The sequence below is a fragment of the Oryctolagus cuniculus genome, chromosome 3 (genome assembly GCF_051225735.1).
Source record: "Oryctolagus cuniculus isolate XC-2025 breed Fujian yellow rabbit chromosome 3, ASM5122573v1, whole genome shotgun sequence".
Lineage (NCBI taxonomy): Eukaryota > Metazoa > Chordata > Mammalia > Lagomorpha > Leporidae > Oryctolagus > Oryctolagus cuniculus.
Window position 1 is genome coordinate 62,783,657 of NC_142869.1, and position 26,774 is coordinate 62,810,430.

Here is a 26,774-nt window from a genome sequence, read left to right on the forward strand (position 1 = left end):
GGAATGGCAACTGAATCCTTGAGTAGGGAGCAGGAGACCCACATGTTTTAGCTGACCCAGTCTTTAACTATCATATATATTCACTAATGTATAAACATCTCTGTCCCAAGCAAAATGAGGTCAAAATAATGTTTACAAATTATTTGTAAATTATTAATGATCCTTCCATAAATTATGTAGTGTTTTCAAAATTATAAAATAAACCTAAACAAATATGAATTTTGTATCATCTGTATTGTTTTTCCATATATGGTTTAACTGAATAACCTTGGCTGAATTCCTCTTTGAGCTAGTCTCTTCCACCTCCTAGGTTACTTTGATGGAATTATTTCAAAATGCCCCATTTCTCAGTCTTCTTGCTGTATCTCTCTTCACCTAGATTTCCATTTGGTTTCCATAGTGATTTGTTTGTTCATTAGACCACAACAAAACTGAACAATTAAATCAAGTATATTAGCATTCATGTGACTATAGCTTCCTGTATTTAGATGGTATTGGCAAAAAACTTGAAATATATTTTAAAATATTTATCTATTTATTTTAAAGTCAGAGTCAGTTCTACAGAGAGAGGAAGAGACAAAGGGAGAGATGGAGAGGGAGGGGAGAGAAGGAGGGAGGGGGCTGGGGAGGAGGGGGGAGGGAGAGAGAGAGAGGGCAGCTGGGGAGGAGGGGGGAGAGAGAGTGCAAAAGCAAGAGAGAGAGAGAGAGCGCGCGCAAAAGCGAGAGAGAGAATGAATATCTTTTAACCACTGGTTCACTCCCCAAACGGGCAAAACGGCTGGGGCTGGGCCAGGCTAAAGTCAGTAGCCCAGACTTTCTTCCGGGTTTTCCACGTGGGTACAGGGTCCCAAGCACTTGGGCCATCCTCCACTGCTTTTCCAGGTACATTAGCAGGGAGCTGGATTAGATACCTAGCAGCCAAGTCTCCATCTGGCACCATATGGGATACTGGTGTTGCAGGTGGTGGCTTTACCAGCTAAGCCACAATGTCAGTCCCTATGCTAAAACATTGAGACTGTGAACAATGCCATCCTTTACACTTACAAATTGTTCTGAAAATTTAAGTTGATATGATAGACCAAAAAGAAAAAATTGGATGGGGCAAACAAGGTAGACTATGCTATCACATAACAGCCATTTCCTTGACGTTACGAGCTTCCTTTGGGCACAAGTGGAAGTCTGTGATACTATGGAAGGGGAACATGGGACTCAGAGTTATTCAGGCTTAGTTCAAATCCCAATGTTGATGTTTTGTAGCTGTGAAACCCTGGGCAGGCTCCTGAGTCTATTTGATTCTCAATTCTTTCATCAGCAAATTGGGGATCTGGGCTAATAATCCCTAATTCAAGTTACTCTAGAGACTACAAATAATGTATGCTCAGGACCTACCACTGCGGACCAATATAGATTAACTGTACTAGGTTAAGATTTTTTCTTTTCTAACACTGAGATCCATGTATTATTTTAATTCCTCTGTTCATCATACTTCCTCCAGACTACAAATATGCTATCCTAAGAAGAAAATTATATGCATTGAAATGTCCATGTCAACATCCAACTTTTTTTTTTTTTTTTTTTTTTTTTTTGACAGGCTGAGTGGACAGTGAGAGAGAGAGACAGAGAAAAAGGTCTTCCTTTGCTGTTGGTTCACCATCCAATGGCCGCTGCGGCCGACGTGCTGTGGCCGGCGCACGGTGCTGATCCGAAGCCAGGAGCCAGGTGCTTCTCCTGGTCTCCCACGGGGTGCAGGGCCCAAGCACTTGGGCCATCCTCCACTGCACTCCCTGGCCACAGCAGAGAGCTGGCCTGGAAGAGGGGCAACTGGGACAGAATCCGGTGTCCCAACCGGGACTAGAATCCGGTGTGCTGGCGCCACAGGCGGAGGATTAGCCTATTGAGCCGTGGCACCGGCCCATGTTTTCTTATTCTTCTTGCTGTTCATCCCCACAAACAGAAACAAGAGGCCATCGTTGATAAGGAACCATACCAGAGAATTTCTGGAAAAGTATTCATTGCCTGATTGTTGTTCCACATGATATACACCTGTCCTGAGCCCATGCTAGCCCTGTTACAAAGGCCCTGTCACACTCTCCCTTCTTACTAATGGTACAGTCTACAAACTTGTCCTACCCAGACAGTGGAGGGAAGCTGAGGTCGCTAACATACTGACTGCTCTGGGAATGGGTTATCACTTGACCTGCCCACCAGCCTTGGTTTCAGTCAGCAGCAACAGCAGGACAAAAGTTCTCAGCACGGAGCAGATATTCAATGAAATGAAAATTGTGAGATGAATGGTGTGAAACTGCCATGTGATAAGACGGGGAGCTGTGACCTCCATAAGGGTCACAATCCACAAATGGCTGCCACTGTGGTTTGCTGCCACGTTCACCTTCCTGGAGTATGGCCCTGACTCCAATTCACTGGAATTCTGACTGAATGCCCTGGCCTTGAGCACATGGCAATGAGGACTCAAGACACAGGTTTTATTCTATGGAGCTACTCTGTGGAATACTTACATTGTTCTTACATAACACGGCCCTGGAAGGAGGAGCAGGGAGAGTCTGGAAATATGAGTAACGCTAACACTGGGAAAAATTCATTCCCTCTCTCTCTTGGGTTCTAACGATCTGGGTCTTTATCTGAATCAACTCTACTGAACACCTACAAAGCAATGTAGAATTCATATTTAAGTTCTCTTACATTTCTGGTGAGAATATAAATTGGGGTGGCTATTTAAAAAATGTTTTGCAATATCCTTTAAATGTAATAACAATCGATGACCCAGCAATTCCATTCCTGTATATAAACCCAAGAGGAGTGCTGGTGATAAGAAGACAAATTCAGAATGTTCACAGACACTTTATTCATAATAGTCTACAAACTTGAACTAACTAAATGATCATTAGAAATAGAATGTTGTGGGAGCTTCCAGACTGAACACATGCCTGGGGGGTGGCGTGCCTGAGAGGGGATAGAAGCTTCGCACCACCCCTGCTTCCACCCCTACCCTGTGCATCTCTTCCATCTGGCTGCTGCTGAATGGATCCTTCATAGTACACTGGTAAATGATATTAACAAGCATTTAGAGGAATGGAATCTGCTCCATGGCATAGCAATTTTAACACACAAGGTACATACAAAGCAATATGGGCCAATTCAAAAAGCACATCCTTAGGGCAAACAGGAAGTAGCGAGCTGAGATTGAGTGAGGACAGATCACGCAGGACACACAAAGGCCAACATAGGACGAGGAGCTGAAGAGTCCCAAGAGGCATGCCAGCGTGCTGAGGACGACGGAGGAGGAAAACAGAAAGAGGTGGCCTTGTTGAATCCAAGCGTGCACCTGCCTCATTCCTTCTGTTTATGAGGGAGAAAAAGTGTCCTTATTTCCAAAACCAAAAATAGAAGAAGAAATACTGTGGAACAGGCACACATTGGAAGATACACAGAAATGAGAAAGAGTAAACCACTGATACTAGTGCTCCATATAGTAAGCAATCATGGTGAATGAACCTCAACGTGAAATGAGGACCACAATACAATTCCACTTACATGAAGTTCAAAGACCAAACGAATTAAGGTGTGTTGACAGCAGTCAGAATGGGGGTCATTGGGGGCTGCGGCACAGACTGGGAGGGGCATTAGAACCTTTCAGAAATGTTCTATATTTTCATCCAGAGATGGTTATAGACATAGTGATATAAACATTGACTACACTTACATTTAATATTTGTGTGCTTTGCTGTATAGAAATGTTATCTTTTTAGACAATCTCTTAGCACTGAATCATTCATTCTTGCATTCCAACATCTGCCCAATGCCTACCACTATTCTAACCACCACGAGCACACCAGGCATGGTCCTCATCATTCAGAAGTCTGGATGCTAGCAGAAAAGATCACTTCACTGGTAGCCTGCTCATTTGGCAATAAATCACACACCACCTTCTGACACCTCAATCTGTCCCTTTCATGAATGACATGAAATTTTCTAAGTTGCTTAAATTTACAGCTGGTCTCAACTTTAGGTGTAAATTTCTTGGCTGTTTCAAACCTTCCTATGCCCTTAAATGCCCATCACAGGGCCTTATAAAACACAGTAATTGGTCAGTAATCTTTCATTTATTAAACCCATCCTACCACAGTACTTTTCTTGGCCCCAGGCTTCCTGGCTAATGTTCTTGTCTCCAGGTTTTCTTTTTCTCTGCCCCCTATGAAACTGGCAGACATGCAAATCACTTACTAAGATAGCACATGGTTTATGCTTACATATGCTGTATCTACCAGCACCGTGTAGAAAGTAGCTTATGTTATTTAAAATTTTCTTTTGCTAACCCTTTCATCCCATAAGGCTTAAGAATATGGGCGGAGTAAAACAAACAAGAAATAAGAGATCGACTCATGTTGTTAAGGAAAATGATAACCTTGCTTGTCAGCTTGCATTGCACTGGCAAAACCCAAACCAGCCATGCCTCTCTGGCTTCCCTTTTTTACGCTGCTCAAAGTCCTGCTTGCATGCTAAATATCAACATGCCCTGAAAATGCCCCTGAGAGTGACACAGGATGCCGTGCTTAGCCATCTCCCATTACCCATTTTAAGTGTGGCTCTACTAAGAGTTACGAATGAGGAAAAGTTTTAAACATGCACAGTTAAATGCTGTTAATAATAACTGCAATGGCTCTCACAAACACAGGCAAGGTGAAACAAAGAACTGTGATTTGCTTTTGTTTCACAGTTTTCTTCCATGAGATTTTGCTGCATATAGCAGGTCTCAAATGACCACTGAAGCCACTTGCTGTGACCTGCAGTCATGAGCCAATGTGGGTGGCACTTTAAAGATTGATTTATTTTGAAAGTCAGAGTTATATACACAGAGAGACAGAGAGAGAGAAAGAGGGATCTTCCATCCGCTGGTTCACTCCCCAGATGATCACAATGGCCAGAGCTGGGCCAGGCTGAAGCCAGGAGCCAGGTATTCCATTCAGGTCTCCCATGTGGGTGGCAGGGGCCCCAATATTATGCCATCTTCCATTGCCTTTCCAGACCATTAGCAGGGCCATTGGAAGTGGAGCAGCCAGGACGTGATACCATATAGGATGCAGGTATCACAGGAAAAACTCTACCCGCTACGCCACAAAACCCCCGAGGCTGCGCTTTGAGGTCTCCACCTCGCTCCCCGTGCTGACGCTACACATTCCCGTTCTCACTGACCTGTGGCATCTGGGTGACTCTGCTCCCTTACAAGAGCCATTCCCACTTTACAGAGGGAGCAGGTTGATCAACCACCAGCCCTGTGGCTTCCTCGATGGAGCACGCGGCCATAACAGAATTGGTGTCTGTCTGATTCTTTCACTGATATTCAAAGGCACAATCCCAAATGCTGCAAGATTTCACTTTCTGTCCTCTCCTAAGATACCTACCCACTGTAAATCAGAAGGGGCAATCATCAAAGTCATGTTCCAGCTAGTGAGAGCTCAGTAAAGAGCCAAATGGTTAGCAATATCCCATGGAAGTCAGAGAAACACACACACACACACACACACACACACACACATATGGGGCCCACCAGGAGCTCGATATGATCCTCTTAGGATTGAGACCCAAATCTCCAACAGGACCTACAATCTCAGTGTGATCTGTACCTGCTTTGCCCCTTGACCCGTCCCACACCAGTATTCTTCACTTCAATTTCTTAAGCACATTCTGCTCCCCTGCCTGGAACACCTTTCTTTCCCTTTCCTTTTCATCTATTAGCACCAATCTCCTCAACTGCCATTTCCCCTAGGAAGTGTTCTCTGCTTCAGCAGGCAGGGAAGGATCTCTGTGTAACGCAGTTGCACAGCACCTGTGCTTCTGCCTTAGCATTTATCACAGTTTGCAAGGACAGATTTCTGCAATTTTTGCACACATATGTTTTACCTACCAGTCTTTGCTTCACAAGGCTGCCTGGCGCTCAATAAATATCTATAGAACAAAGTGGTGGAGGGAGGGAAAGAGGAAGGGAGGGGAGAGGCAAAAAAAGTACAGGAGGAAAGGGGAGCATAAGAGAAGCAAAACAGAAGAGTTTAAGAATATAGTTGGAGGGTTGGCACTGTGGCATGATGGGTGACACTGCCACCCGCAATGCTGGCATCCCATATGGGTGCTGGTTCAAGTCCCAGCTGCTCCACTTCTGATCCAGCTCCCTGCTGATATACAGCAGAAGATAGCCCAAGTTCTTGGGCCCCTGAACCCATGAGGGAGACTCGGAAGAGGCTTCTGGCTTCAGCCTGGCCCTGTCCTGGCCACTGCACCCATTTGAGGAGTGAACTAGTATATAGAAGATCTCTCTCTCTCTCTCTCTCTCCCCCTCTCCCTATAACTCTGAAATTCAAATAAATCAATTTTTTTTTAAAAGATAAAGAATATATAATTGATGCTCCAGCCTTGTCGATGGGAGCTAGTGATGGAGGAATCATCCCAACCCAGTCCATGCTCACCACCAAAAGGTGCCATGATTCCAAGACCAGGCCTAAATTTTCCAATTCCAAATCACCTCCAAATAGCCAGTTGACATTTAATAGGGCTAAGCGGCAACCAGACAGTTATAAAATTAGAACTGCAAAGTAGCCTGGAGTACATTAAAGGTTCTATGCAAACTTTGGAGTCCATGTCTAGTCATTCTATAGAAATGCACACATAATTTTAATGAGGACAATAATACAAAAATCCCAAACAAATTTAAAAGTTAAAAAAAAAAAACCACTGTGTCTCACTTGCTAAATTCTTCTTTAGGTTTTCACATTTCCATTGAGCTCTACACCAGGAATTACCAATATAAGGGCTGGGGACACCTTGGAGATTTTGCATTTATTGCAAAGAGTCCAAAATGCACTCACATGGCAAGAATTGCCTGCAGACTGAATACATTAAAACCCAATTATTGCGATGTTGAAGATAATGAAATTTTACATGTTGAAAAGGGTCCTCATACTCCAGATAGTAAAGCCATGAATTAGTTCTAATTGGTGCTGTTTCCCATGGCACTAATGGAAGAGGGCCCCATGTGAAATGGGTCCTTATTACACTCTCTGAGCTGAAACTGCTTCCAACCTCATTAGGGAACTCAGGTGGCACACAATGTGCTGTAGTGCCTGCTCTAGTGCCTGGGGGAGTACGGTTCATTTTCATGAGCTGACATTTGTCAATGGCTACAAGGTCTTAAGATGATGCCACAGTAACCCACAGCATAGGTGTGACAATGATCAGTTTGGACATTTATAGGAGAAAGATGTTTCAAATTAAATCATGTCAAGGGGCTTGATTTTCTTCGTGTTTATGGGTTTTACCTTTCCCTGGTTAGATAATTCCCAGAACTGAAAGATGTTAACTGGGGGCCCGGGTCATGGTGCATTGGTCTAAGTCACAAGAGCATCCCACATGAGTACCACTTTGAGTCCCAGCTGCTCTGCTTCCTACCCAGCTCCCTGCTAATGTGTCTGGGAAAGTGGTGGAAGATGGCCTGCAAGCCTCAACCCCTACCACCCATGTGGAAGACCCAGATGGAGTTCCAAGCTCCTGGCTTCAGCCTGGCCCAGCCCTGGCCATTATGACCATTTGGGGAGTAAACCAGCACAAGACTATCTTCCAAAATAAGTTAAAAAAAAAAAAAAAAAAGAGGGATGTAACTGAAAGGCCTCACTGGAGAAAGTAACTGGCATTTCCCAGGGATGCTGGACTGGGCCCCACATCACAGCCCAGCTGTCAATGAAAGGCCATCATAATGACGGTGGCCTGACACTGCACAGTCCCCTGAGCTCCACACGGACGCTGAAAGTATGGCCAAACAGGCAAAAATAAACAGGAGGGGCGTCAAGGATCCTGAGGCATGTTTTTACGATCATCATTTTTAGATGATCTGAGAATCTTTCATATGTGTATAAGCACACACAGATGGGTGCAATTATACATCTCAGCAAGCCCTCAGGCTTCCTAACCTAAGTATAAAGGACAAGGCTTTGCAGGCAGGGGCCTGCCACAGCATAGGTTCCCCATCAGAGAAGGGAGTACCCATCAGGCATCCCAGCACTCTGAGGAGTTAGAAGTCTGGGGTTCTAGTCATCACTCTGCTGCTGCAAAGCTGTCACTTTGTGCATGTCACTTACCATCTCCTGGTCTCTTTACCTATAAACCAAGAATGTTAGGTGGCTAGATGAATGTAAAGCCCCTAGAGCTCAGTCTATTTTATATGTACCTTTGTCCAAGTCACACTAATACCTTGCTTTTGGAGAAACATTTCATGGAACTAATACTCATTATGTAACAGATAAAATCTAGTAAAAGACAAAGTTTAAAAAATCTAATTTTCCCATCCATTTCCAATATAAGTTAAGAACTTATCAAAAGAGTGAACATTGGGGCTGGCGCTGTGGCATAGCAGGTGAAGCCGCCACCTACAGTTCTGGCATCCCATATGGGCACCAGTTTGAGTCCCAGCTGCTCCACTTCTGATCCAGCTCTCTGCTATGGCCTGGGAAAGCAGTAGAAGATGGCCCAAGTCCTTGGGCCCCTGCACCCACGTGGGAGACCGGAAGAAGCTCCTGGCCCCTGGCTTTGGATCGGCACATCTCTGGCCATTGCGGCCATTTGGGAAGTGAACCCGCAGACGGAAGACACCCCTCTCTCTCTCTCTCTCTCTCTCTCTCTCTCTCTCTCTCTCTCTCTCACACACACACACACACACTCTCTCTCTCTCTCTCTCCCCCTTTCAAATAAATAAATCTTTAAAAAAAGAGAGTGAATGTAGGACTTCTGACAAGACAAGGGTTAACGAAGTCCCAGGAGCTGGGAATTTTGAGACTTCTGTGGAATTTACAGACACTTTCTCTATTGTTAAATTTCAACTTGATTCCCTGCCTCTATATCATATTTTCCCACATTATTAATTCCAAGAAACAGTTCAAATAAACTGAAAGAGATCTGTATCAGTGGGATAGTGAACCAAGTTGCCTCTCCCCCGCCAACATGCACAGTGAAAGATTTAGCAACTCTTATTTCTCTCTGCCACCCTTAATACACTGGACCCTACAGCCCTAAAGGGAGAGATTATCAAACTAATTTCTTGTTGAAATATCAAACACCACATCTGCTCAATCTGTAGCTCTGACTTTCAAATAAATCTTTAAAAAATTAATAACAGAACATTAATGTTTGAGATTAGTAGAAAAATCTGACAGAAGTGATGATAGTCTGCTTGGCTATAAAGGAAAGCCAGACCTACTGTGGGCAGGAGGGGTGTAGGGGCAATTTTGTCTTACATTCAGACAGTGACTGTCTCATTTCTAGAGAAAAAACTCCTTTCCAAGAGAATGCTCCCAGTGAGCAAACAGTTGACGGAGGCCACCACAGTTGAAAGGAGCTCAGAATAAAAACTCCCCATTGGAACCACCACAGCCTGTTTTCTGATCTACATCACGGTCTCCAGGTGGGTCTGTCCCACAGAGGCCAGGCACCAGTACCTGAGTTTCACCTTCCAGAGCCCCTTCTCTACTCCTTCACGTTCAAATGCAGCTTTTGTGAAAGGGTAAAGGACTGTGCAGAAATACACAACATATAGCATTTTGAGATTCCTCTGCCATTCCGATTCCATAAATTTATAATTATGGTCTTAGCTTCTTCTGCATTATCCTATAGTCCTTGATGAATTACTCCATACTTTTCTAATTCATCATTACATTTTAAAGTTTCTTATGATTTTCTTCTTTGATGGTTTTATCGAATTATATAATATGCTTGAAGGACAAAGTGAATAAATCTTAGGTGTATAGGGTGATGTTTTACAAATGCAGTTAGACAACTACCAAGCAGATCAGGGTAAGAACCTTAGCTCCCTGATGGAGTTGGTCCTCTGCATATAAAGTCAAACTAAAAATGAACCATAATGAAGAAGGAGATGAGAGAGGGAGAGGGAGGTGGGATGGGAGTTGGTGGGGGAAAGTGGGTATGAAGGAAAGAACCAGTGAATTCCTAAAGTTGTATCTATGAAAAAATGCATTCATTAAATAAAAATTAAAAAAATTTAAAAAAAGAATTCTGAGAACCAGCATTGTGATTTCTAACATCATTTTAAAACTGCATATAGATAAACATCAGGTTTTTTTAACCTGAAATCTGTTCGTATCTATCAGCTGAGAAATGAAGAATTATATTGGCTTCATTAAGAACAAGGACTTTTGGCATGGGGAAAAAAAGAGCTAAAGATACAAATCAATAAGTTTAAGTTATCCTAAGAGCCGGCACTATGGTGTAGTGGGTAAAGGCACCGCCTGCAGTGCCAGCATCCCATATGGGTGCCGATTCAAGTCCCAGCTGCTCCACTTCTGATCCAGCTCTCTGCTATGGCCTGGGAAAGCAGTAGAAGATGGCCCAAGTCCTTGGGCCCCTGCACCTGCCACTGCATGGGAGACCTGGAAGTGGCTCCTGGCTCCTGACTTTGGATCAGCACAGCTCCAGCCGTTGCAGCCAATTCGGGAGTGAACCAGCAGATGGAAGACCTCTCTCTCTCTCTCTCTCTCTCTCTGCCTCTCCTTCTCTCTCTATGTAACTGACTTTCAAGTAAATAAATACATCTTTAGGGCAGCGCCGCGGCTCAATAGGCTAATCCTCCGCCTAGCGGTGCCGGCACACCGGGTTCTAGTCCCGGTTGGGGCACTGGATTCTGTCCCGGTTGCCCCTCTTCCAGGCCAGCTCTCTGCTGTGGCCAGGGAGTGCAGTGGAGGATGGCCCAAGTGCTTGGGCCCTGCACCCCATGGGAGACCAGGAGAAGCACCTGGCTCCTGCCTTCGGATCAGCGCGGTGCGCTGGCTGCAGCGCGCCAGCCGCAGCGGCCATTGGAGGGTGAACCAACGGCAAAGGAAGACCTTTCTCTCTGTCTCTCTCTCTCTCACTGTCCACTCTGCCTGTAAATAATAATAATAATAATAAAATAAATACATCTTTAAAAAAAATTCCTTAGCATAGTGGATTAAGGCACTCCCTACCACAATGACATCCTATACTGGATTCCCAGCTGCTCTGCTTCTGATCCAGTTCCCTATTAACGTGTCTGGGAAAGCAGAGGATGATGGCCTAAGTGCTTAGTCTCTGCCACCCATGATGGTGTTCTGGGAGTTCTGGGTTCCTGGATTCTGCTCAGCCCAGTCCTGGCCATTGTGGCCACCTGGGGAGTGAACCAGCAAACCAAAGATCTCTCTCTTTATCTCTCCTTCTCTCTCTGTAACTCTGACTTACAAATTAAATAAATAAATAAACAAATCTTTAAAAGAAAATTGATTGCAACATTCAGTTTGAATTGGAATTATCAGCACACACTCAAGACGCGGTTTACATAAAGGTAAAGTTTCCTGTATTTATCCTCTGAAGAGATCTAGAAATAATGACCAACAAAACAGCAATCATCTCTAGTGCCCATATTGCCTTTTTTAAAAGATTTATTTGTTTATTTGAAAGAGTGACAGAGACAGAGACAGAAAGATCTTCCATCCCCTGGTCCACTCTCCAAATGACTGCAACGGCCAAGACTGGGCCAAGCTGAAGCCAGGGGCAAGGAGCTTCATTCGGAAGTCACAAGAGTCACGTGGGGAAACATATCATGCTCTGCTGACTCCAACTTGGTACATACAGGGAGAGAATCAAGCATTTATCTTGTTTTCCTATTGCACACCATAAATGCAGGTAACTGGGGCCTTGATGAGAACAGTTACTCTTTATAGACGCATTCCAACTACTAATTGAAGATGAATGCTAGAATTCAATGAGCAGCGCTGTGGTGCAGCAGGTTACTGCCCTGGCCTGAAGTGCTGGCATCCCATATGGGTGCCAGTTCGAGACCTGGCTGCCCAACTTCTGATCCAGCTCTCAGCTATGGCCTGGGAAAGCAGTAGAAGATGATCCAAGTCCTTAGGCCCCTGTACCTCTGTGAGAGATTGGAAGAAGCTCCTGGCTCCTGGCTTTGGATCAGCGCAGCTCTGGCCATTGTGGTCAATTGGGGAGTGAACCATCGGATGGAAGACCTCTCTCTCTCTCTTTCTCTCTCTCTCTCTCTCTCTGCCTCTCCTCTCTCTGTGTAACTCTGACTTTCAAATAAATAAATCTTAAAAAAAAAAAAAACACACACACAAAAAAAACAAAGAGCACCAATGTGCCATACCATTTGTGCACATCCTAATAAAAACAATGGGATGCTGGCAGTGACCATCCATGGCTGCTAAGATTCCCAAGGCCAGACAACTCCTCCATGGGGGTCACACAGGGAAAGCGATCATGCTCTATTGACTCACATTCAACCCCAACAGCCAAGGAAACAAAGCCAAATTAAGTTACCTTTTGGGCTATCCTCTTACCAATTAGTTAAAGAAACCAAGATTAACTCTGCAACGTCAGTGTGTAAACTTTCTTTGGGGATGAAACTGCTGCCTATCAAAAAGAGCCAGAGGCTTGTATAAAATTGTTCATCTTTGTGTTCACTGTTCTAGCTACGAGTGTTTGCTGTGTGAACTCATATTTCTTCCCAAAAACCAACAGGAAAGATAATTTTCCTTTTTTCTTTGTTTGTGTTATCCTTTTCCAACCTAAAATAGAGATAATTGAGTTATAGAATTCAAAAAAAAATTCCCTACAGAACAAAATCACATTTGGATCTAATTCTACTGTTGAGTCCTCACTGATTTCTCTTAAATTAAATGCAATTAAATTAAATGCAAGCTCTGGGTACAGTAATTTAAGCACTATTTTGATCATTTCTCTTCTACTTAATTAGAAAAACTGAACCATTTAGTAATCCCATTAAAGATGAGGAGACAGGTAAATGGCTTTCTGGATCTTGCAATTATCAATGCTTGACCTTAAAAAAATCAGCAAAATCACAAAAAGAATCTGAGCAAGACAACTCTAAAAACACAACAGGTAGATTAGGGAGCCTAAGGGGGCAGGAGGGGTAGCAATGTATCCCTTAAAAGCAAATTCAACAGTTAGCTACAGCAAATTATTCCATGGTGAGGCACCTTCTTCACCACGACTCTTCCAAACAGAATCAAGCGCTGCTGGAGACAGTGATGTATCTTTCAAAAACCAAACAAACAAAAAAACCCGAACCTGCTCATTTTTCTATGTGAGCTTGAGTAATGACGGGATGTCAGAGCCTGAGTTTTCTCAGGGCACCATTGTTCTGCAACCATGATACCGGCATACAGATCCAGACCCAACAGGCAGCACTGGACTCTGGATGAAAAAACCCAGAGCTTCACAGACAGGATGCTCCACAAAAGAAGTCAGACACAAAAGAACCGGTACTGAGAGATCGCATTTGTATGACATTTAGCAGCAAGCAAAACTAGTCTCAGGTGGAAGAAATCAAACCAGCATTTTAAGTGCAGGGAGGGTGGGGGAGCTGGCTGAGAGAGAATGAGGAACGTTCTGAGGCAGACACAGCTATCATGTGAGGGATGTAGGTCAACAAGCATTTGCCAAAGTTATGCAACTAAGACGAATCTGTTTAGTGCATGTAAACTTCGTTAAAAACTTATTTTAAAAATCATCATCACGATCATATTTGGGGCTGAAATTGGTGAATGTATAGATGATACAAGGGAGGAGTTAACTCTGCAGCTGAGTGGTAGGTGCAGGATGGTTCACTCAATTATCCTGTTTACTTTGTACATGTTTGCCATTTTCCACAATTAAAATTCTTTTTAAAAGACGACCATGACTCCGTGGATAAGACTGTCATTCAGAAATACCACACTGTGAACGGCCACAACTGTGAAGTGAGGAAGGCCCTGTCGAAGCAGGAGATGGCCAGTGCTTCGTCCACCCCGAGAGGTCAAAGTGGTTCTGGAAACTTTGGTGGTGGTCGTGGAGGTGGTTTTGGTGGCAATGACAACTTTGGTCGTGGAGGAAACTTCAGTAGTCGTGGTGGCTTTGGCGGCAGCCGCGGTGGTGGTGGTTTGGTGGCAGTGGGGATGGTTACAATGGATTTGGTAATGACGTGGTTATGGAGGAGGCGGCCCTGGTTACTCTGGAGGAAGCAGGGGCTATGGAAGTGGTGGACAGGGTTATGGAAACCAGGGCAGTGGCTACGGCGGGAGTGGCAGCTATGACAGCTATAACAACGGCGGAGGCGGCTTTGGCGGTGGCAGTGGAAGCAATTTTGGAGGCAGCGGAGGCTACAATGATTTTGGCAATTACAACAATCAATCTTCAAATTTTGGACCCATGAAGGGAGGAAATTTTGGAGGCAGAAGCTCTGGCCCCTATGGTGGTGGCGGCCAATATTTTGCCAAACCACGAACTCAAGGTGGCTATGGCGGTTCTAGCAGCAGCAGCAGCTATGGCAGTGGCAGAAGGTTTTAATAACTGCCAGGAAACAAAGCTTAGCAGGAGAGGAGAGCCAGAGAAGTGACAGGGAAGCTACAGGTTACTACAGATTTGTGAACTCAGACAAGCACAGTGGTAGCAGGGCCTAGCTGCTACAAAAAAGACATGTTTTAGACAATACTCAGGTGTATGGGCAAAAAAACTCAAGGACTGTATTTGTGACTAATTGTATAACAGGTTGTTTTAGCTTCTGTTCTGTGGAAAGTATAAAGCATTCCAACAAAGGGTTTTAATGTAGTTTTTTTCTTTTTATTTCTTTTGCACCCATGCTGTTGATTGCTAAATGTAATAGTATGATCATGACGCTGAATAAATGTGTCTTAAAAAAAAAAAAAAGACTAGAGCTTTAGTCCCCTCTCCACCACTGTTTTATCACCACTTTCACCACTGAGAGTGATAGCTATTGGTTCTCTTCCTTTCTGAGCCTCCTCTCATTCATTTGCAAGTGGAGACAATGATGCCCCCCAACACTCAAAACAACACTTGGCTATCACTAAGAAGCAAGTGAGTCAATGAACATGAGAGTCATTCCTAAGCTGTGAAGTAATATATAAATATAGAAAATTATTAATAATGAAGAATTATAACTACTCATAAAGCATATTCTATGTTTGAAGAGATCATTGGCATATTTCTTCAGACACACACTGTATATCTATTCACTTTTCAGTTTCAGAATTGATGCGACAGGCCAGCGCCACGGCTCAATAGGCTAATCCTCCGCCTGTGGCACCGGCACACCAGGTTCTAGTCCTGGTCAGGGTGCCGGATTCTGCCCCCATCGCTCCTCTTCCTGTCCAGCTCTCTGCTGTGGCCCGGGAAGGCAGTGGAGGACGGCCCAAGTCCTTGGGCCCTGCACCCGCATGGGAAACCAGGAGAAGCACCTGGCTCCTGGCTTCGGCTGCAGCGGCCATTGGGGGGGTGAACCAACAGTAAAGGAAGACCTTTCTCTCTGTCTCTCTCTCTGTCTACTCTGCTTGTCAAAAAAAAAAAAAAAAAAAAAAAAAAAAAAAAAAAAAAAAAAAAAAACACACACACACACAAAAAAGAATTGATGTGACAGATGTATGAATAATACAGATGTTATTTATATTTGGTCACATGTGATGCATTTTTCATAACAATGCAAAAATTTAGGCCTGCAGAAAAAGCCTGCATTCCTCACACATACAGCAACATGATGGCCTAGGAAAGAAGGCTAAAAGCACGTTCCAGAAGAAAGTGAGTTTAGGACTTCAAATGATCTGGAAAATTCACATGCTCATAATTGAATACTAACTATTATAAAACCCATTGAGGTCAGCGCAGCGGCTCACTAGGCTAATCCTCTGCCTTGTGGCGCCGGCACACTGGGTTCTAGTCCCAGTCGGGGCTCCAGATTCTGTCCCGGTTGCCCCTCTTCCAGGCCAGCTCTCTGCTGTGGCCCGGGAGTGCAGTGGAGAATGGCCCGAGTACTTGGGCCCTGCACCCCATGGGAGACCAGGAGAAGCACCTGGCTCCTGCCTTCGGATCAGCGCGGTGCGCTGGCTGCAGCGCGCCAGCCGCAGCAGCCATTGGAGGGTGAACCAATGGCAAAGGAAGACCTTTCTCTCTGTCTCTCTCTCTCACTGTCCACTCTGCCTGTCAAAAAAAAAAAAAAAAAAAAAAAAAAAAACACAAAAAACATTGAAGCTTGACCATTCAAAATAATGCTCATGAGTTTTATAAAATCATAAAGATGCCATAAGAGACAGTAAATACTTAATGAGATTAGACTATACTTAGAAATTAGAAAGCTGGACATTTGGCCCTCCAAAGTTAAGACACATATGTATCTAACTCAAGGAAGCCCAGATGAAAATGCACAGTGAACCATACTTTGATTTTATTATTTTATTTTTTAACCTATTGGGTTATTTTTTAACTTATCCACAACTATCACAAAATACAAGCTGCACCGAGAAAGAACACGAGCTACAGTGGAATTCTGCTCTGATAGTCTGCTCTAATCCCCAAGGGTCAGAGAAAAAGCCAAACAAATGGGTTGGCCCAGTGTGCTGTTGCTGACCCAAGTTTCAGCATGAATAAGAATTCCAGAGGGATGTTTAAAACAAGCACATTCTAGCCCAAAATTGTATTTACAAGAAAATCACCAAGATAAATTATCGTTACATTAATTTATCTTCAAATAATAGATGTGTGCAGAGTGTCTACCCACAACATCTTTTAAGGTCCAGTTATGGGAGGTGGGGGGCCGTGTGCTCCATTCATTTCAGCGCTCCTTCCCGGCCTTTCAGCTCCGCCATGAAATGACCTGGTGAACTACCCCTCACACAGCCTCAGACACCCTATCCACTCTTTGCTGCTTGACTTCCCTTGAGAAGCGCCAGCTCAATCTACCAACTGCTGGGTTTTAGGAGTTGCCTGAGGATGACCATCTGAGCTGCTATTTATGAAATTACTAAATAAAAACATGTCGGAAACTGCATACTTCTTGCTCCCTTGTTGTGGTAGAGGACATTATACTACACTGCAGTGAAAGGACTGGCCACTCATGATAAATCAAGGCGTTAAGCTAAAACCCTCACCTTGTTAGGAAAAATCCTTCACAATCTAATCCCACAAAATATCAAAGCTACATTCTAAGTGTTTTTCCCCCTTACAGCCTAATCTCTCCTATGCATGGAAGGGGACTTTTTTTCCAAGAGACTGTGCTGCTTTCTATAAAGTTTTTATTTTCACTAATTCATCATAGAGATGTACAGTTTTTCTGCCACCAAAAAAAGAAAACTTTCCTATCTACACAACTGCCCACACTTCCATCAAGTCTAGAGAAGAGTCACCCAAGAGGAGCCAAGCTCGCCAGCTGTAAGCCTGGGCTCCGAGTTCTCTCTCTCCTTCAGCACGGAAACCAGGCACCCAAGTCAAGACTACGGATGATGTGAACACCAAGGCTTGGACAGATGCCCAGGATTCTGGATCAACTGATTTCTTTCAAAGTCATTTTAAACCCAAATTCTACTGGGAGAAGGGAGGAATCGAGTGAGAACAGAAATAGGAAGCTCCATAGGATTCTGGAATTAACCATTACTCTATCATTCCCCTCCCTTCAATCCATTCTCATGACCAAGTTTGTTCCCAACATGCCTCTGTTCCCAGACCCTGATGTTGTACTGTGATATGAAAGGAATCGGTGAGGGAATCAGGGAAGTGAGAATTGAAGACGATCTCTGTGGTACCCAACAACTGAATCAATGGAGCAAACCCTGTTGGCATTTTCAGTCAGTGAGGGACAATGGTATTGATGACAGAGAACTGCCTCCTTGAGAATTTCTGTTCCAGAAAACTCCAGTGAGGGAACATCACAAATCAGCAAGATGCAAAGTTTTTTTTTTTTTAATCACTTAGGGACATCATTTAAAAATACTAATGCCTATTCTCTGACATTTTTAATAAGCTCTCCAGGTATGTGGTGAGATTTGGAAATCACTGTACTCTATTAGCCACCACTTGTTAATCCTCCTCAATTTCATTTGGGGTACCCTCAGTAGAATGCAAATTTATTTATTGCCAAATAAAATACAAGACATTTAGCTAAATTTAGGTATCAAATAAATAAGGTGGCCAGCGCCGCGGCTCACTAGGCTAATCCTCCACCTTGCGGCGCCGGCACACCAGGTTCTAGTCCCGGTCGGGGCGCCGGATTCTGTCCCGGTTGCCCCTCTTCCAGGCCAGCTCTCTGCTGTGGCCAGGGAGTGCAGTGGAGGATGGCCCAGGTGCTTGGGCCCTGCACCCCATGGGAGACCAGGAAAAGCACCTGGGTCCTGGCTCCTGCCATCGGATCAGCGCGGTGTGCCGGCCGCAGCGCGCCGGCCGCGGCGGCCATTGGAGGGTGAACCAACAGCAAAGGAAGACCTTTCTCTCTGTCTCTCTCTCTCACTGTCCACTCTGCCTGTCAAAAAAATAAAAATAAAAAAAATAAGGTGTCACTTTTTAGTATGTCTCAACTTAAACTAAATGATTACTCTAAAATATTCCTTGTCTATCTTAAATTCAAATTTAATTGATGTCCCATACTTATATTAGTTAAATGTGGCAACTCAAAGCCCCACCTTGACTACAACGATTAACATGTGCAAAAGAACATACTGTTATATCTACTTTTGACTTGTTGGATTTGAGTTTATCCCTTCAAAACATATAGCAACATAGATAATGCATCAATATATGAGAATGAGCATGATAACAATTAGGACAACATCCATTTCCCCAGCTGCAGAATGGTAACAATTGGACTAGACCTAAAATTCCATTAAACCACCAAAGTCTTAACAAATCTTTGCTCATATCACATGTAATCATGAACATCTGAAAATCTCATGTTTCTGGGAAGAGGTTTCCTTACAGGAAAAAATGACCACCAACTCAATTATCATTTGTACATCCCCTTCAAAAGTGATCCCTAAAAACTACTCACAAGCTGATCAACAGTGACAACTTTTACTCATATACAGCGGTGTGAACCATCCCCAGCATTAGCCACCTTCTACAGAGTCTGTCTAGTCACCTCTGTTAGAAATGTTCAGGAGCTGCAGAGACACCAGGGGTCCCTCAGACTGACCACACCAGAGGCCACAGCTACTTGCCATGACCCTTGAAGTAATGTTGCCAAAAAGTCACATCATGTTAGTAGAAGACCCAAAATAATTCTAAGATGGTGTTGTGCCATGAACAGTTTTCTCATTAAGCTAGGAAAGCAGGAACAGCAGACATCTAATTCATGCTGACCAAAGACAGTCTAGACGTATTAGCATCAATTATAAGAAATGGGGCAGGATTTACATCTTCATGCTTTTCTAAATTTGGTTCTGTTCAAGCAGCCTCAGCTAACCCCATATTGTTATCTGTGATAAAGGTGACATCTAAGGCAGTCATATCTGTTTAATAAAGACCATTTAGCACCTCTCTAAAACCTGAGTTTAGACCCTAACCACAACAGGAAATATCTACTGTTTTTTTGTTTCACTCAAATCATCTTCCCCAATTTAAATGTTTTGGTTTGGGCAATTATACTAATTATATCAACAAACTAGCCCATGAGCCAAAGGCAGTCCTCTGATTATTTTGTCATAAAACTTTTACTGAAATACAGCATATTCATTATTTCTGAATGATCGATGGCTAGTTTTGCACTAAACAAACATGAGTTAAGCATTGGCAAAAGAAACTATGGCCCCCATATTAATTAAATCTTAAAGAAAAAGTGGAATAGTGAGGCTTGATCCAGAACTCTGATATGGGATACCAGCATTGCAAGTGGCAAGTTAACCTGCTGTGCCACAATACCACCCCTAATACATTATTTTTGATAGAGGAAGGGATCAATGCTAGGGAAGAATTTTACTGAAAATGAATAATTACATGGGAAACCTGGGATGATTTCTACAGCTAAACCCAATATTGGCACAATATGCCACAGCTAGGGTTTCCCAATATGTTCTTAGTTGAATATAGGAGGGTAAAAGCTTCATGGAAAATTGGAATTAAGAGATAAGTTTATTTGGTGCAAAAAACTTTAACATCCATGAATAAATAGTTTTTCATAATATGTATTTTTCATGAAAATTCTGAGGACTTTTTCTGAGAGTGTATGTGCACTTGTGTCTACATGTATTCCATATTGGAGTGTTAGGAATGGATAACTTTATATTTTCAATTGAACTTAGTTAATAAATAGAAATAAAGAGACTATGGCCCACAAACCTCCAGATATTTATAATCTGGCCCTTTCCAGAGAAATTTGCCCATTGCTGCGGGGAAAATACTAACATTAACATTATTTTTAAGAAGACTTTAATTATTTATTTAAAAGGCAGAATTATATACGGAGAGGGAGAAACAGAGAGAGGGGTCTTCCATTTGCTAATCCACTACCCAAATGTCACAGCCCTGGAGGAATGCCAGGAACTCCATCCAGGTGTCCCATATGGGTGGCAGAGGCCCAAGCACATAGACCATCTTTTGTTTTTCCCAGGTGCATTAGAAGGGAGTTGGGATAGAAGTGGAGCTGCCAAGATTTCCAACCACTGCTCATGTGGGATGCTAGCATCACAGGTGGTGGCTTAACTCGGTACACAACACGGGCCCCCACTAACACTATTTTTTAAGTTTATTTATTTGAAAGGCAGAGTGACAGAAAGAGACAGAGAGACAAAGAAAGATCTCCGTCTGCTGGTTCACTCTCCAAATTCCCACAATAGACAGAGCTAGGTCAGGCTGAAACCAGGAGCCAGAAACTCCATCCAGGTCTCCCACATGGGTAGCAGGGACCCAAGGACTTGAGCCATCATCTGCCACCACCCAGGGTGTGCCTTAGTAGGAAGCTGGATCAGAAGCATCTGTGGAATTCAGTCCTAGGCACTTGGATACAGGATGCAGGAATCCCAAGAGGAGCCTAACCCACTGTGCCCCAACACCTGCCCCAACACTATTTTTAAACAGAAAAATAAAAACATGCTAACATTCCAGGCTTTACATATTTTTGGCAACAATTTAAGAAAATGAAGGGTGTTTTCTTGCCCAAGAAATGAGCAACCTACTACAGAGCTCACGCAATCTCCATGCGCTCAGAGTACATGTCTGGTGTAGTGGCCTGTGCACCCAAGTGTAGGTTTAGACGAACAGTGTGTGACAGCTTCAGATACACTTACGAACCCAAAGGATAAACATACAAGTATAGCGATATGATAAGGCACATTTCTCTTTGCTCGGAGTCCAGCATTTCAAAAGGCAAAAGTATACAATGGCAAGCACAGGCAGGGAGGGGATGGCTGCTGTCACCACTGTTTGTAGTCTGACGAGGAAAATGCAGCAGAGCAGCAATAAGGAAATTGTCTCTACTTCGCGCCAGTGTCTGGGAGGGGACTGTTAGAGGAATTTGGAATTGAGATCCACATAGTTCTGTGGTTCCACTGCTGTAGGCAGGAAGAATGCGTGATCTGAAAGAACAGCCACTTTCAAAACTGAAACTCCCATGAGCCCTAAGAGATCCCCACACAGGGTCGTTTAGGGGAGAGATTAGCTTGCCAGAGTGACACAGTACAGCTCTGAGAGGCTGACGGTGAGCACGCCCCTCCTCCTCACTAAGCAAGCACGAAGGGCCCCTGGTGCTCTCCCTTCTGCCCTCACGCAGAGCCTTCACAAAGCAGAAACGGCGCACTCACAGTTAATGAAATTATATGTCACAGAAAATTCAACAGACATATCTCTCTAGTTGAGAGGAGCAGGAAGAAAATAAAAATGCCCTAGTAACTGCTGCTAAGTTTGACTTGACAATATTGACAAAGTAGACAGCTTCCAAACAAAAACGTGAAGGATTGGGTCTAATTCAAAGGTTCAAAAGGGATCACAGTGGTTTCCCGTAGTGGGACAAGCCCCAAGCCCACCACTCTCTTTGGGATAGGTCCAATGCTTGAAGACCTTTGGCTCCTGCTGCACAAACACAGAGAATCAAGTACACACCCACTCTCCTAGAAAGGGAGAGTCATATCGCAGCTCATCTCATAAACAGGTGCAACAAGAGTTCAACATGTTTACACTTCTTTTTTTAGTCAAATATCTGATGAATCTATATGCTTGGAGTTGAAGCTTAAGCATCAACAAGACAGAAAGGGCCCCAGTCTTCTGAGGGCATTGTCAGGCTACGGGGTGGGGGGTGGAGGGGGCACAAATCAGACAGACAATCCTTCCAGTGAGTCTAAGATTACAAATGGGCTCAGTGCCACGTAGGGAAGAGCAGGAGTCTGTGAGAATATGATGGGGAGTCCTGATTTATAGCACAGGGGCTGAGATACAGGCGTCTGTGCAGTGCAAGTGACATTTAACATGCAACAGAAGGAAGAGCAGGAGCTACTCAGGTGAAGACGAGGGCTGGGGAGTATTTGAGGCAGAAGAACAGCCGATGCTGAAGCCCTGAGGAAGGGAAGGGAAGTGTGGCCCCATCAATCAGGAGAGGGGAGAGCAGGCCTGAGAGGAGCAGCAGCAGCCCTCCGGGTCAGAGGAGTCATTGTTATTTCACTGGAAGCACAAGTCGGGAGAAGGCTTTGACAGCTGATTGAAAGATGAGATCCGCATTTAAAACAACTGTTGTGTGAGGACTAGATGTGAGGGACAGGACAGAAACACAGGTAGGAGTTGCAGGGCCTGCTCTGGGTGATGGCAGTTGGTGCTTTATCCAAGACACCTCTGGAAGGCAGAATCAACAGGAGAAAACTGACACCTGAGATGGAGGGAGGTACCAAGCCTGTCTCCAAAGTTTCTGGAGCTCCTGGGTAGATTTAACAAGATAAGAAACCACTCGTGAGCATACAACAGGGTGAAGCATCAAGAATTTAGGCTGGGGAATGAGCTTTTGGTGCAGTCACTAAGACTTGGCTTCAGACACCTGTGTCGCATATCAAAATGCCTGGGTTTGAGTATTGGCCCCACCTCCAATTCCAGCTTCTGGCTAGTGTGCACCCTGGGAAGCAGCACGTTATAGCTCAAGGACTTGGGTTCCTAATTCCCACATAGGAGACCTGGATCAAGTTCTTGGCTCATGGCTTCAGCCTGGTTCAGTCCAGGATGTTAAGGCATTTGAGGAGTGAACCAGTGGATGGAGTCAATCTCTCTCTCTCTCTGTCTCTCTGTCTCTCTCTCTCTTTCCTTTCTCTCCTCTCTCTCCTTCTCTTCCTCTCTCTCTCTGCCTTTAAAATAAATAAAAAAGGAATTCAGTCTTGGGAGGAAGCATTTCTAACAATTAAGATGCCCATATCAGAGTGCCTGGGTTTGATTCCTGGCTCCAGCCTAAATCCAGCTTTCCACCAGAGCAGACTCTGGGAGGAAACAGTAATGACAGTAATTGGGTGCCTGCCGCCCATGTGGGAGATCTGGATTGTGTTCCTGGCTCTTGGCTCCCACCTCAGTCCAGCCCTGGCCTTGCGGGCATTCAGGGACTGAGCCAGCAGATGGGAGCACTCACACTCACGTGCGTGTTCTCTCTCCCCACCCCTCTACCTCTCTCTGCACCCCACAAGTAAATGTTCTAAAGCGCAGGCTACAAATTAGCAAGCAAAATACAGTATTTCATTTGAAAAATACAACATGCAATTGGAAACAAACACCAGTGGGACAAAAAAAAAAAAAAAAAAACCAGAAAATTAGTAACAGTTAATTCTGAATAATGAGATTTCAGATAATTTTTGTACTTTTTTGCTTTTCAAAATACCACCTAGTAGATGCTATCCTATAGACAGAAAATGAAGCAAACCAGATAACTGATCTCTCCCTCTAAAGCACCCAACACTCTCAGCCCCCAAATCCCCAAACCATAAACTGAGGGAGAAAGAACACTGAGACTGAAGACCTGACACAAACACCTCCATCCTCATCCTGGGCACCAACACTGCTGCATCCACAAAAAACAATGGTCCCTCACTCTTCCTGAATGAAATGGAACTATGTTTTCCACAGTTGCTGTCCCATCTTAACCCTAAGACAACTAATATCAGGGTTATGAATTAGATTACCTGGCTTATTTTATTGATCTTCAAAAATTGAGAAAAATCATATTTTAAATGTTTATTCTATGTAAAAAGATAAAACTCCATAAACTTCAAGTTTGCAATTATTTATATACCATATTACCTGCAAACAAACCAGCACCATTTATTTATTTAAAAAACTTATTTAAGAGGGAAAGGGAAAGAGAAAGAGAGAGAAACTCCCATCTACTGGTTGTCTCCCCAAATGCCCACGGCAGCCAGGGCTGGGCCAGGCCAAAGCCAGGAGCCTGGAACTCAAACCACGTCTCCCATGTGGAAGGCAGGAGCACAACTGGTTGGGTCATTACCTCCTTTCTCCTGGACTGCACGGTGGCAAGAAGTTGGAATCAGGAGCACTTCCAGGCACTCTGACACAGATATCTGCTAGGAAGCATCTTAACCACAGGACCAAATGCGTGCCCCAAAAACTTTTCAAAAAGAAACATTAAATATTTTTATAAGAGCTTCACTTTCCTGTAACACTTTATATTTATGAAGAAAATGTACATTGCCCATCTGCTGGACAATATACTTTATAATACGGGATCAACTTTCTCACAGTGACACACAAAACAACAAGGGCTCCTGACATCCTGGTCTAGGAGCTGTGCATTCAGCCTTTCTGAGGCTCAGTCTCCCAACTACATACAGGGAGAACAGAACTTTCCTGGCAGGAGCTTTCAGGTTTGGAAGACAATGGTGCCTGCACGGATCCACCACTCTCCACACATCCTTCCCAAAACCACAACATCAACAAGAGGGCAAACAGAATCGCAGCACTCGAGAGCTCAGCATTATCAAGGATAGAGAATGCCTCACACCTCAAAATACCCCCAAGAGGGAAAAGAAACACTAATTTCCAGTAAGCCTCCCGCTTCTACTGCCAACCAACGGGTAGGAACTGCATGGCAGGTGGTACAGAGGCATGGAGAGGATCTTGCTAGATCCTCTAGCACAGGCAGAATAAACCCACAGAGAGGAAGTCCTGCACTTAGCATCAACAATCAAACAATGTCTGAGTCTGGGCCGCGCTCAGCCCCAACAGCCAGTAGAGAAAGGGCTTGAGGTGAGAGATAGGAGGCCTCAAAGCCGTCTGCTGCTGGAGCAGAGGAAGGCAGAGAGGAGATTAAGGACACTGAACCAACGAAAGGGAAGCGAGACACGGCAGACCCTCCCCATCCACCCTGCCACTGTCCATCAGAGAAGCCATATTCCCTGTGCTGCCAGAAAGGAGAACTCCTGAGCCAGGAAAAGTGCTTGTGATGTGTCTAGCAATAGGAAAATATCAGAACTTTGTTTAAACCATGAAGCAGGAGAAAACTGTAACACAGCACTCCAAACTGAATTGAATATCCTCAACAATCATTTGGAGATTAAAAAAAAAAAAAACAAAAACACAGACAACAAATCCTAGAATCAGAAATTCAAAAATTAACAAGAAAAGCAGGAAACAACAAAGAAGAGATGCAATGAGAGTTGACTGACTATAACAAAGCAAATGAAATAAAAGAGGCAAAATCATTTCTTCTTCAGAACTGAACAGTAAGTGATAAAGTGTTCAAGAGGAAACAGGTGTGCATTGAAACTTACCAAAGGACACAAAAGAAAAGCAGGAAAGAGTAAAGAGCTGGAGGCCTTTGGGAAATGGCCTGAGGCCGCGTTCAGAGCTGCATGGGGGCAAGTCGCGGGGAGATACAGCCAACGCCTGAGACAGGGACGGGGTTCAGTGATTCAGCAACCACTTTGTCTACTGCACAGTGGCCAGTGACTGAGAAGGGAAATGGCTCGCTCCCCACAAGGACGCCAAGCGGAGATCAGGGACCATCAGTCAAGAGGGTGACATGATCAAATGACACTCTAGAAGTGGACTGGGACACTTTGTGGAGTGGGGCGAGACTGAAACGGGTGGGCTAAGTAGGTCACAATAAACGATTCTGAGATAGAAGTCTAAAGATGTCCCGATGACTGCACATGAAGAAAACACCCAGCTTTTATTCTGGCCAACTGGAGAATGACTCCATTAACAGAGGATTTCAGCACCATGTGGGGCACGGTGTGGTTTGAAATATGGAGATCATAACCCTGGGAGAGAGCAGGAAGTGAAGATCTTGGGAGTGGTAACCCTCTGTGTTGTCAGTGACAGGACATGGGGAGAGGGCCCATGTGAGCTCGGTTCTCATGCCGGGCCATGGGGCAGCTTTAGGAGCATCCAATATTTAAGGTATACAGTGGAGGAAGAGGCCTGGATAATGCCATTTTCTAACTAGCAGAGGTGCAATTATGAAAAGGTCATCATATGTTACAGCCAATTATTATTCTGATTTTAATTAAGGAGAAAACAGTAAGAAATCATATTCCAGGAGCACTCAACCACTGGGTCTAGAGAAAGCATCTAGAGAAAATCAACCAGCAGGGGCCAGCTGAGTCAAGAGGTAAGAACTCCCCAAACAGCCCCCCTGCAGTAAAAACGCACTAGTCAAGGAAGCCATCCTTCAGTTCTGTCCAGTCAACAGAAGTGGCTACAGGAGCCTGCTTATGGCACAGCAGGTTAAGCCGCCACCTGTGATGCTGCCATCCCTTTTAAGTGTTAGTTCAAGTCCCAGCTGCTCCCCTTCCGATCCATCTTCCTGCTAATGCGCTGGGAAGACAAGGGATAATGGCCCAAGGACTTGTACCCCTGCCATCCATGTGAGAGATCTGGAGTTCTGTATCCTGGCTTTGTACTGGCCCAGCCCTGACCACTGAAGCCACTTGGGGAGTGACCCAGCAAATGGAAGATTTTCTCTTTCTCTCTCTCTAACT

The 26,774-nt window shown here is 44.2% G+C and overlaps 1 protein-coding gene and 1 pseudogene across 22 annotated transcripts in view; one reads left to right on the top strand and one right to left on the bottom strand.

Moving 5' to 3' along the window:
• OSBPL6 (oxysterol binding protein like 6) overlaps nucleotides 1-26,774 on the bottom strand; it is a 216,441-nt gene that overhangs the window by 128,517 nt on the left and 61,150 nt on the right. The window lies entirely within an intron of this gene.
• On the top strand, nucleotides 12,829-14,483 carry LOC100342036 (heterogeneous nuclear ribonucleoprotein A1 pseudogene; annotated as a pseudogene).